At 44.7% G+C, this 10,972-nt stretch overlaps 1 long non-coding RNA gene across 1 annotated transcript; it reads right to left on the bottom strand.

Annotated features, from left to right (window-relative positions):
* Positions 1-9,226: 9,226 nt before the first annotated feature.
* LOC120436020 lies at positions 9,227-10,709 on the bottom strand. Its single transcript, XR_005610054.1, has 3 exons — positions 10,440-10,709; positions 9,513-10,351; positions 9,227-9,329 (listed from the first exon to the last, which is right to left on the bottom strand). It is a non-coding gene; the product is annotated as an uncharacterized LOC120436020 (long non-coding RNA).
* Between the last annotated feature and the right edge of the window lie 263 nt (positions 10,710-10,972).

Raw genomic sequence — 10,972 nt, 5'->3', positions numbered from 1 at the left:
TCCAAAAGTTGATTCTGTTCATCTGGACGTAGCGTTTTCAGTGGGGGAAATGTTTTGTCACTCATCCAAGTGACTTCTTCAGTCTCAGCTGACTGCAGGTTTTCCCAATCTTATAAACAGTACATTTGCATAATGACTGAAACCAGCCCACTGAAGGAACAATGGGCTGGGAGGTCAGTTCCTTCATCATAATTATGCAAATTCTCATGACCATTGATCAACAACCACTGATCAATGTCCATGAGTCCCATTCACAGAGAGTTGGGGAATGGCTGCAATCACAACATTGTAAGATGGTGACAGATGTACCCTTAGGCCCCCTCCTCGATTCAGAGATGGTCTTTCCTTTTTCACGTAAATGGCCTCCTTGACTCCGCACTCAAACCAGCGTTCCTCCCTGTCCAGGATGTGTACATCCTCATCATTGAAACAGTGTCCACTGGCCTGTAGGTGTGAATAGACTGCAGAGTCCTGCCCTGACGAGGAAGCTCTTCTGTGTTGTGCCATCCGCTTCGCCAGAGGTTGTTTGGTTTCCCCGATGTATAAGTCCTGGCAAATAGGGATATTAGGGGATAATTTAGGGGCAGGGATAGCTCAGTAGGTAGAGTGGTGGTCATGATCGGAAGGTCGGGGGTTCAAATACGCTGAACAGCTACCCTGAGGTACCCCTGAGCAAGGTACCATCCCTACACACTGCTCCCCGGTGCGCCTGCTTAGTGGCTGTGAATGGGTCAAATGCAGAGAGAGTAATTTCCCCACGGGGATCAATAAAGTATACAATATTATCATTATTAATTAACAGTGTACACTATGTTTCTCAATTTGTGTCGGGGGACCTGATCCTTGGGGTGGACTGATTTTTGGCGCAGCGTGTTTTGGGGTTTCAAAGCCACAGAGATGCGGTGTTTAGAAAAAAATGTGTCTCAACTGTTCCGATATGCCTGACACATACGGGTGTGTCATACTACAGGTTTTCACTTAGGCAGTAGTTGTCCTTCTCTCCTGGATCATCTGGAGCCTTCTTTAGGTGCCTTCTCAGCTTTGACAGATGTCCAGCTGGGATAACTACATTTACTGAGGGCCTTCTTGATGTGATGTTCTTCTGCTTCTTCTGCTTGGGGGCCTAAGGGTACATCTTTCGCCATCATACAATGCTGCGATTGCAGCCATTACCCAACTTTCTGTGAGTGGTACTTATGGCCATTGATCAGTGGGCTTTGATCAGTGGTTGTTGATCAATGGTCTTGAGAATTTGCATAATTATGATGAAGAAACTGACCTCCCAGCCCATTGTTCCTTCAGTGGGCTGGTTTCAGTCATTATGCAAATGTACTGTTTATAAGACTGGGGAAACCTGCAGTCAGCTGAGACTGAAGAAGTCACCTGGATTAGTGACAAAACGTTTCTGCCACTGAAAACGCTACCCTGACCCTGGAAACTGTTTTTTCCTGTTTCAGCCTTTGTCTGTATACAGGCAGCAGCAGTATGGAACAATGGTCTGCCTTGCCAAAAGCTGGACGGGGGAGGGGCTTGTAGCACGGGATCAATGTAGAGTAACAATAGAGATCGACAGACCACAAGACTTGCACACGTTGCATTGTGGGTACGAGTGGCAGCAAAATCAAAACACTGCATCAAGCACTAGCATTTCCAGCACCGATAACCATTCATTCTGCGGTTTTAATCCCTACATTTTATTTGCCCCAAAAACAGTTATGTACAAAACGACGGAGAACACGGCAGGTCCGTACAAAGACAGACTTGACGAAAAGGCAAAAAAAATAATAATTATAAATATGAGCGTGATGAAAGCTGGGCAGCACTGGGTATCGAAACCCGGTTCTTGTTGAGAACCGGTTCCCACTGTTTCAATTCCTTGGAATTGTTTGCCATTTTTGCAAACGATTCCCTTATCGATTCCAGTCGCTCCGAATGACGTCACCATGTTGCGGAGCGTCATTTACCTGGCAGGGCGCCTAAGCGGCTCAAACGCTCAAAAGTTTGGTTATACTTTACGAGAACGGATGACAATGGGGCAACTTGCAATACTTGCAAAGTAGATATTTCATTTAAAGGAGGAAACACTACGAATATGCAAAAGCATTTGCTCACAAAACACGCGATAACCTTAAATGAATGTTGTGTTTTTAATTCCGCTCCGGACTCGTGAATCTCAACCCAGCAGCAGCGGTAACGTTTGCACGTCCTCTCCCGTTAATGCGGCAGGTAAATAATCAACTAACAGTGAATATTATGTTAGCGTGATCTGCCTTATTACAAAACCTGCCGTTACTGTGCGCTGCATTTAGGTGACCATGATGAGAGAGACAGTCTGGCTGGCTCAGATGCTGGCAGTTCTCGCTGCAGTCTACCGGTAGCGTCTCCTTTCAGGCCAGGATAGACGAATGTCACCGAGCAGTGACTAAGTTTGTGGTCAAAGGCTTGCACCCATTTGCCACAGCAGATGCCCCCGATTTTCGGTAAGTGAATGTGTTTAATTGTAGGCAGGGATATTACTGGATATTCTTGTGTAATTGCTACAGAATAATTTATGTTATACTTTGTTATTGCTACAGAAGAATATTTATTTTATTATTTTACATTTACAATTTCTTTTCCTGGGGACCCTGTGACACCCCATTGAAGAGCCGTAGGCTGTGGATCTCTTAAGATCTCACTGTTGGGTTTGTAAGGCCATGTTACTCCTAAATTTCTATCTTGTTCAAAGAGAAGATATAAAACAAAGTTCCAAGCTAATCGACCTTAGTGTTCTCCTTTTTTAAAAAGAATCGATAAAGAATCGAATAGTTAAACAGAATCGAAAATGGAATCGGAATCGTGAAAATCTTATCAATACCCATCCCTAGGCAGCACGCTAACGTCTTTAGTCCACTCTGTATGCTTGTATGGGTCTAACCCTTTCACTCCTTTGACTTTCTCCTCATACCTTTTTGTGTTCTTAAGTGTTAGTGCATATACTCATGAAGTGTTTGGTAACTTCAGATCCCTGCAACAAGCCCAGTTCCAGTTTACCGACGGATGGGTACAGGACACTGACATATTCTGAGTAGGCAGATATGTAGGTGGACAGCAGCTTTATTCTAAGTGAAGGGCAACCCTTCAGAAAACGGACAGAGCAGTGGAGAAGCCAAGGCAATAGAACAATATAAAACTCGATTACTAAAATATAATTTATTTCATAAAAAAGATTTAAAACAGTTAAAAACATCCCTGGCCAGGGAGAACGCACAATAAAAACAACACTAAAAGTCCAGTGGCGTCAGCCACAGCATTAAAATCCACTAAAATCAGAGTGGGGCAAAGAAAACCCAGCAACGTCCCTGGCCGTCCTGTCTGTCTCTTCGCTCCGGAGTACTGGAAGAGAGAGGGGGCAGCGACAGTCACTGTTCTTTCCAGTGAAAGGGATTTCTTGTACCACCGTGTGTTTCGGGACTTACCCCGCAATCCAGGCCCTGCGTCACCTTTTCATGACTTCGGAAACATGACTTGACACAATTTTTCTTCCACAAAGGAATCCGATAAAAACCGATTGCTTTACCCGATGGCTTCCAGTGGCTGTCATGCGACCGGCTATGGCAGTTAATAATACAACAGCCTCTTGCCATTCTTTTTGTCTCTGTTTATCTCTGTGTGACTGTTGTCTTGTAGCCCATGTACGCGCTAGCCACTTGTACCTACAATCATTTGCGGTTTTACCCTGGAAATGACGTCACATTTTCAGTCTCTATGGTCCAGTGTTTGATCACCTCTTGTGGGGAAGGAGATGTGTTGGTAGTATTTGGGAAGAACTTTCTTCATGTTGGTTCTGTTGAAGTCTCCCAGCACAATAAAGGCAGCTTCGGGATTTTTGTTCTCAAGTCCAATAATGACGTTATACGAACTGTCCATAGCCGTAGCTTTATCAACATGTGGGGGAATGTAAACAGCTGAAAGGAGAACTGAACTCCCTCAGGAGTAGGGATGGGTATCGTTTAGCTTTTATCCAATACCGGTGCCAAACCAGTACTACAGTGCCGGTGCTTGAACCGGTGTTTAAAGAATGGAGAACACAAAGTTTGTCCAAAATCCTCTTATGTTTAGCTGTTTTTTTTGTAAAAAGATAACAATGTTAGCCTTTTCTGCAGCTATAGGGCATATATGGTATCACTCTATCAAACAAGAAGACAGCTGCATGTAACTACGACGGTGTTTGCTAGTTCACCTTACATGCATTACTTTAATAACGTGGTTAGCCTACTCAACGTAAATTACACACGAACAACATGAAGCTACTCACCCAGAGAAGAACGGCTGCTGCTGCCATCATCATCCGTCATCATTTCTGTTACACTGACAGGGCTAGGATCCAGGACTCTACTCTTCGGGTTCTTGGGGGATGTTGCTAACTCCAGGTCCGATAACAGGCACCACACCCGCAGTAGATGTGCACGGTGTGAGGTCTCGCAGCAAGCTATCAAACACGGCGCATTTCTCGGCTTTTAAAAAAACGCTATGCGTCGCCAGGTGTTTCATCAGATTCGAGGAGTTACCTCCTTTGCACAGTATCACCTTAAAGCACTTGTTGCAGGCTGCTGAGTTTGCATCTTTTGCTGTGAAGTACAGCCAGACTTTGACCGCTTCGCCTTGGGCATTTTTAATCTGTAGCTCTGCTCTAAAAGAACGTACGTACCTGGGCCCGCCTACTCTCCTTGGAAAGGTAAAATGATTGGCTAGAATCCAAAGTGTATGACATCTCAAGAAAAAAAAAAAGCACCGAAATAAAGCACCGAAATGTGTGCTGCTTTTCGGTCTGGTTACTACCGTTTATACTGGTCTAACTTTAATGGTCAGCAGCTCGAGGCTCTGAGAGCAGTAAGTTTTTAAGATACACACATCTGTAGCCCACAAAGAGTTAACCATAAAGCACACCCCTCCTCCCCTTTTCTTGCCTGAGTCCTTTATTCGGTCTCCCCGGTAAACAGTGAATCCATCTGGCGTGATGGTGCAGTCGGGGACGCTGGGCTCTAGCCATGTCTTTGTGAAGGCCAGAACACAGCAGTTCCTGATATCTTTTTGGTGTTTAATCCGTGCACGCAGCTCGTCAAGTTTGTTGTCCAGAGACTGGAGATTCGAGAGCAGGATGCTGGACGAATGCGCCGGAGTTTCTCTGTCGGGTTTGGCTCAAAACTCCGGCGCATTTCCCCCTCTTTGTTTTCCCTCGGTGTTGCGTGAGTAAACAAAGGAGACCAGGCAGCAGAGTATCCACGGTGTCGAAACCTGCTGTAAAGTCCGAACTGGCTGACAAACGTAGCTCCAATGTTACGGTCACTGGGAGGACTCAAACGCAGGACTCCTTTCTTGAAGGAAGAACAGAGGGATCTTTATTTACAAACACCAGGTGAAAAAGTGAAGCAGTGACTCAGTGCTATATACAGGCGTGCGGGGATCAGGGCTCCAGGGAATCCACAGGGAAAAGCAGGGGGAACACTCTCTCTCCTCCACAGTCTCTCGTGACGTCTCACCAGGCATTCACTCCTCTCTCGCACCAGAAACTCAGCAGGGAACAACGGTAGGTCCAGGGATCTGTACACAGGGAAATAAATCATTAGCACAAGAAGCTGACACACGGGAACAAGGCTGTAGTGGCCGAGCCGGGATTTCACTGACACATGTCAAGCAACGATCCAACGAAGACCAGTCTCGCTTCTTCCCTTTAGTAGAGGCCAGTTAATGAGACGCAGGTGTTGATCATCTCCCAGGTATGTAGGCCAAAGGCGGGAGCCCACGATGAACTCCGCCCAGGCGACAGAGAGGGAGGGAGGGAGAGAGAGAGAGGGGGAGAGAGAGAGAGGAAAAAAAGGAACACAAAGCAGAACTCCTCAGGCAGATCTGCCGGACCGTGACATCCAATTTGTCTGTCGGTATGACAGCATTTGTCTGTCATACCGAGTATATGATAGCACTGTGTGCACAGAAATAGCAAGCAGTACAAAATCCATCCATCCATCTGCTTCCGCTTATCCTTTTACAGGGTCGTGGGGGGCGCTGGAGCCTATCCCAGCTGTCATAGGTGCGAGAGGCGGGGTACACCCTGGACAGGTCGCTGCAGTACAAAATAAATAATAAAATTTTTGCTGAGATGACTCGGCGCTATCATTGGTGCGGCCATCTTACAGCGCAACCGGAAGTTGTCTTTTTAGCTTTAGGCTACGTGTTTGAGAATTATACCACGGAGTCAGGTACTTCTGATTTGAGGCCTTAGTTTTCACAGGAGCTACAGTATCCAGAGTCGTACGTAGTGAGGAGGTAAAATTATTAACAAGATAATCGACCTCTGTTGGAATAGCGTTCAGATAGCTGCTCTGCTCTATGTTGGTACAGGGCATTGAAGATGATAACAGTGGGTGGATTATATTCTTAAACTTAGTTACAGCACTTTCAGAAAGACATCTACTTTGATAAAGTCTACTCTCCACTGCTGTGTAATCAATTATTGTAAATGTTATCAGGAAATGATCAGACAGCAGAGGGTTTTCAGGAAACACTGTTAAATGTTCAGTTTCTATGCCATATGTTAAAACAAGATCTAGAGTGTGATTAAAGTGGTGGGTGGGTTCTTTTACATTTTGAGAGAAGCCAATTGAGTCTAATAACAGATTAAATGCCATGTTGAGGCTGTCATTTTTAGCATCTACATGGATGTTAAAATCACCCACAATAATTATTTTATCTGAGCTGAGCACTAAATCAGATAAAAAGTCTGAGAAATCAGAGAGAAACTGTGTGTAAGGCCCAGGTGGACGATATATGATAACAAGTAAGACTGGTTTCTGAGTTTTACAGCTGGGGTGGACGAGGCTAAGCATCAGGCTTTCAAATGAATTAAAAGTCTGTCTTGGTCTTTCGTTAATTAATAGGCTGGTGTGAAAAATTGCTGCCACACCGCCCCCTCGGCCTGTGCTTCGAGGTTTCTGGTAGTTAGAATGACTCGGGGGTGTTGATTCATTTAAACTAACATAATCATCCTGCTGCAACCAGGTTTCTGTAAGGCAGAGTAAATCGATTTGTTGATCAATTATTAAGTCATGTACTAACAGAGACCCTTGATTGACTCTTGACATAGTTCACTCCAGACTCCATGCAAGTAATTCCATGAAGACAATACAGCATGGGCGAGGAGAGCAGGGCTCACGTCAGCTGATATTTTTTTTACCAAAAGGTCAAACAATGTTAATAACATTATAATTCCTTTTTTATTATTATTATTTTGGAAGGCTATTAAATCCTTTGCTTAACATAAAACTGGCATATAATTCCCCAATGCATTATCAAGAAATTTCTCATTAACCAGATAGTGTTGTTGTTTTTTTAACAAGAATTCCATTGCACCAGTTTCTTTTAAAGCTTTAAATACTATTGATAAGAATTACCCACGCTGCCTACTGATCATTCTGTGATAAATCAGTTTATTTCTAATCCAGTGAAAGTGTCAGAGGTGCATAAAGCTCCTAAACTTTAATCTGGCACATCCTGATCATTTAATATCTTTATTTTGAAAGCTAATTGTTTATTTTACTCCATGATTCTTCTTGCCTAATTTGGTAGAAACTTTTAATTAATTATTTTTTTTTTGGATTGACTCTTATTTCAAAAACTTACAGCCCCATGACCAGATTATCAGTTCTGGTTAATGTCCTGGAGAGTGACAAGTGAAAACAGAGCTAAAGTGAGCCAATTTTCAGTGTGGGAGTTTTATAAAGCCCACTTTATTTGTGAGATAAATGAACTAACACTTCATTCTCACTTTCCTGTAACTTTTATTGTTGACAAGTTCCATAGTCTCCTCAGTATAACTAACATCTGTCTGTTGCTCAGGGATCTTCTGCTGGGCTGCTTTTGTTTCACTGCTCACAGTCTGTGTCCCTTACTATTTTCCCCTCCTATCACCATCAAATTCATCTGTACCAAATAGCACAAAAACGTCAGAAATAAATGGTTCTTATAACTGGTTCTTTTATAGTGCTTTTCTACTCTGAGCACTAAAAGTACTTTCCATAAATTGTCTCATTCACTGATTGGCACAAGCACATGTTCTTTCTATGCAAGCGCTTTCTATCTGAAATTCACACGCATTCATACTTTGATGGATGCATCGGAGAGCAACATGGGGTTAATATCTTGCCCAAGGATATTTTGCACGCAGACTCTGAGCAGAACATCAACCTTCCGATTAGTAGGTGACCTGCTATAACACCTGAGCTACAGCCACCCCACCATTTTTCAACTGCTCTAACAAAATTCTTTTGCTACAGCAGTTGAAATGATGAGGTATAAACAAAACTGCTCAGAAAACTTGATGAAAGAGAGCTCAACGAGTAGTAAGCAGAAAGGAGTGCAGCTTGCCGTTCTTGTTAACAACCAGTGGTGCAAACCTGCTCACATCTCTGTCAAAGATATTGAACTGTGAACTGTTCTCGCTCTGCTAACCCCACACCTGGGTAGGTCTGATCGCCTTTCATAAACTGTCCCGATGCCGTGGAAGACATCATGCCTCATTACTGTATCAAAGATGCTTTGTTCCAGTGGCTTCCACGATTACAGACCTATTGCACTGACTTCCTACATCGTACAGACCGTGGAAAGGGTTATCGTAGATCAGCTCTGACCTAGGCCAGATCTGGACCCCTTTAGTTTGTTTACCAGCCCCGCCTTGGAGTTGATGATGTCATCATCCACCTGCTCAGACATGTCTCCGCCCATCTGGACCAGCCAACGAGCACTGTAAGGGTCATGTTATTTTACTTTTCCAGTGCATTCAATGCCACAAGGCTGACCCCCTGGATGAAAATCTGACAGCGATGCAGGTGGATGGCTCTCTCATGTCCCATTTTATTGAATACCTGATGGAAAGACCACAAGATGTGCATCTCCAATACTGTGTTTCTGACAAGTGGATCAGCAGCATCACAAGGGACGTCCTTTCACCCTTTACACCAAGGAATTTTGCCACTGGGCAGACACTTTTCATCTTCCAAAGTTTTCTGTTGACTTTGCAGTGTTTGGATCCATCGGTGGGGGTATTGAGACGACGTACTTCGTCTCATCACCTTCGGTGGAGTCCTTTGTCATGTGGTGCGAGCAGAATCACTTGCAGCTCAATGATTGCAATAGATTCTTGTCTTAAAAAGTGTTCTGTAAATACATTTTATGTACTTTACTTACTTACCCATGTGAGAAAGTGGGACAGGAGGAAGGAAAAACTCCCTTTTAACAGGAATAAAACCTCCAGCAGAACCAGGCTCAGGGAGGGGCGGGGCCATCAGCTGTGACTGGTTATGGGTTAGGGGAGGAAGACATGACAGAGACATTGCGCATGAGAGCCAGAGATTAATAACTAATAATTAAATGCTGAGAGGTGTATAAACAAATAGTGATGCTACAAGGTTAGCGTTCACACAGTCCAGTGAATAAACCGATGAGGTGAGTGAAGATGAATTGTCCATATGACTCACCACAATCAGCTGAGGGAAAGTCAGGGAATCTGGCGGCGGTGAGGGGCGCCGGCGGCACGAGCGTCGCTTCTTTGATGATGCCGGGGCCGGCGCGACAGGCTGAGGTTCCACCAGTCGGCCGGACAGGAGAGCAGCTGTGTGGCTTTGAGCTGCCGGTCCTTTGCTGACTCAGCAGATGCCGCGGAGGTGAGTGGAGATGTGGTGAGGTGCAGAGGGCGTGTGACCTGTGTCCCCCGCAATGGAAGGTCCAACAAGTGAGCCGCAAACGACGGTGGGGAAGCTATCTGCCTATGGAAAAAGAAATAGGCAGCAAGGGCTCCCAGGGAGGTCGCCACATCCTCCTCGCCCGGACAGCCCAAACCGAAAAGCTCAAAGCAGGAACTTGCCCTCAGCATGGTTATAATCAAAATTAGTCTCTTAATGTCCAAAAAGCTCACAGATAAGGTGGTTGATGATAGGAAGGAATCAAAAAATACGACCTGTAAGTGTCTTTGAGGAGGATCTGTCCCCTGGAGAATGCTCCGACAGTAGCTCCAGAGCTGGGCAAGCAACTCTTCCTGTGAGATGGTCCTTGAGTCCGCTGGGTCCATAACGGCTGGATTATTCTGTCAAGGTCTGGCTGGCAGACCGTGGGGAGATGGGGAAATAGGACCCAAACGCCGGACTTTTCAGTGCAACAGTGTTTATTTACAAAGGGTGGTGAAGCAAGCAACAATAAATTCTCCAGTGTCCCAGACTCCCGTGTTGTGTCTTCTTCCCAAAAGTCCCAGTGTAGTGCTCTCTGCTCCAGTGTCTCTGCACTCCCCGTGCTCACTGCTCTGTCTCGTCCCACGTTCCTCCTGAGGGAAAACCATAGAGGCAGCCGTTACACACTTTATCCCAGCAGGTATACACTCACAGACTTTCAAACTAAGCTAGAAGACTGACGTGAAGTCAAACACAATAATCCAGCGTCGGTGGAAGCTCCATCGCTCATCTAAATAGCTCCCCCGACGAGCCCAGATGAGGAGCAGGTGTGTGGCAAGGGCTTTGGGTATGGCCAGTCCTCAAGCCAGGCCACGCCCCTCAGGCCTGAAGATGCCTGTAACTTGGCCACAAACAACAGCAACACACATACACACATACAAACCTGCCTACATACAGATGAGGACAGATCAGAGGCAGTGCAGACGACACACCAAATTATAATAATAATAATAATAATAATAATAATAATAATAATAATAATAATAATAATAATAATAATAATAATAATAACAGTCCCCACTGCTCACAGACCCCTTATGAGTCCCCTTATAAGCAAAGGGGAAAGTTTGAAGCCTAAACTCAAAAGTAGAGAGGATGTCTTTTTTGTGGAATCCATTTACCTGCTTTCAATTGCTGTTTTAGCTGTTTGGCAGTTGTTGAAATAGTTTTGTGAGCTTTAAGCTGAGATTCTGGGATTTCTGGCAAAATACATT

Source organism: Oreochromis aureus, linkage group 23 (genome assembly GCF_013358895.1).
Source record: "Oreochromis aureus strain Israel breed Guangdong linkage group 23, ZZ_aureus, whole genome shotgun sequence".
NCBI lineage: Eukaryota > Metazoa > Chordata > Actinopteri > Cichliformes > Cichlidae > Oreochromis > Oreochromis aureus.
The sequence above is the reverse complement of the archived record's forward strand: the minus strand, read 5'-3'. Positions and strand labels throughout refer to the sequence as shown.